This window comes from Fukomys damarensis, unplaced genomic scaffold (genome assembly GCF_012274545.1).
Source record: "Fukomys damarensis isolate Sample0158 unplaced genomic scaffold, DMR_v1.0_HiC HiC_scaffold_17, whole genome shotgun sequence".
Lineage (NCBI taxonomy): Eukaryota > Metazoa > Chordata > Mammalia > Rodentia > Bathyergidae > Fukomys > Fukomys damarensis.
The window spans coordinates 70,414,312-70,416,114 of record NW_022900929.1 but is presented as its reverse complement, the minus strand read 5'-3'; the positions used below and the strand labels follow the sequence as shown (position 1 = coordinate 70,416,114).

The following is a 1,803-nucleotide window of genomic DNA, read 5'->3' as shown; positions in this document are numbered from 1 at the left end:
GCCTGAGCGGCCGGCGCCGGGGGGAGGTGCGGAGGAGATCGGGGTGCCCTGGCCGCCGCGGCGGAGTTGTAACAAGAGCAGCCGAGTCCTCTCCGCGGGTCCCTGGGGTCCAGCCGTTGCTGTTCGGGACTCGTCTTTGCCTGTTGCATCTTGAAGGACGTTTGCTCAAATTGGTTTTTTTGATTTTTGTTTTGTTTTGTTTTGGGCCGGGTCCCGGAAGGAAGGTTTTGTTATGATCATAAAATTGGATTTCATATTGCAGTCAGGCAACTTCCGCCGTTGACCAATTTGTTGTCCTTAGGCTGGATTCGGGCAAGAGAAAGTCCCGACGATGCTAAACAACATCTAAAATAAAAGCACCTTTTCAGGTCGGGGAAATACTTTTTAATTAAGTTCTTTGCTCACCCCTCCACCCCCGGCAATTTGCTTGTCAAGGTTGTCCGCTCACGCATGAGGCAATGCTTTTTTGTAATATGGATGTGTTTCACATGTGTGAAACGTCGGTGAGTCATAATACTCATTTTTCAGTTCTTGAGGTGAATCTAAAGCACCTCCCTACTTCCTGCGAAAGATGTCTTACCTGAGTACGAGAGATTTCCCTTACATAATTTGGGCAGTTTTCTTCTTCCCAGAGTTTGATTTAGAGCTTGAAATCACTTCAAGGAACAAAAACCGAGCAGCTTATACAAATCATGCCTTCCAAGTTTGTGTGCATCGCTAGGGGTGCGTATGTCGTGGACATGGTGTCAATGTCCCTCCCTGAATTTAGGGAATAATTATACTATCATTTTTGCAATAGATCCTTTTTGTAAGATCAAGAAAAACTTAAAGATCTACATGGGTTCAAGATTAGCTAATCAAGCCTTTGCCATTGATGCAAACTTAGCCTCTTTTACCTTTTGTGCAAAATATCCAAGAATACATTTTAATTTAGTAAAGAAAGAAATCATTAATTAGAAAGGCTGCATTTAGAAAATAATTTTTCATATAGTAGTGGCTTTTAAAAGTTCAAACCTTTCCCACATGCGTTCAGAATTTCAGATTTTCTATTTTCATAATTCTTAAAGGGAGCTAGTGCTTCCCTTGAGACAAACACTAAGTCCTGTCTTTCTAAAGCATTTGATGGAATTGACTGTCATTTCACTGGTGTACGAGCTTCCAGAGTATTAAATCGACCTTCCTTCCGTGTGTAGACCAATCCTCTGAGAGAGAACAAAATGGAAAGTGTGCCAAGTGGTGATAATGAACTCTAGCCTGAATTAAAAGTGAAGGGGGAAATGCTTAGTAATTAGCTTTTCTTCTGCGCAGAAGTGTGCGTGCATTTACCAGGTAGGCCTGTACTTCTCTTGTTGGTTATGTGGTGCAACTATATATGTGTCCTTTATACTTTTTGGTAACAAATAGTATTGAAGTATGGGCAACTTTGACCCTGATAACCCTTTGTATATAAAGACAGATTTGGATTTTTAGGCTAGGTTAGAAACAAAACCAGGACTAGCATCCAATCCCAGTCCATTGCTTTAGTCCTCTTTGTGTATTCATTCATACATTGTGCTTGTCAGGTGTCATAAATAAACAGTTGTGGTATGTCCTTTACTTATGAAATAAATGTGTCAGAAAATTTGTCTTTGTGGTGAACTTAAGAAGCAATTTGTATTAATTTATTGCCATGCTGTTAAAGAATTGAAGTACATTCCCATGGAAAACTTTTTAAAAATATATATTTGGATGGGCCGGGGATTTAGTTCAGTGGTTCCAGCGCCTGCCTCGCAAGCACAAGGACCTGAGTTTGATCCCTGGTAC

General features: G+C 41.0%; 1 protein-coding gene across 1 annotated transcript in view; it reads left to right on the top strand.

Annotated features, from left to right (window-relative positions):
* The window catches only part of Sos2 (SOS Ras/Rho guanine nucleotide exchange factor 2), an 82,800-nt gene that overhangs the window by 955 nt on the left and 80,042 nt on the right, over positions 1-1,803 (top strand). The gene's annotated exons all lie outside the window — the stretch shown is intronic.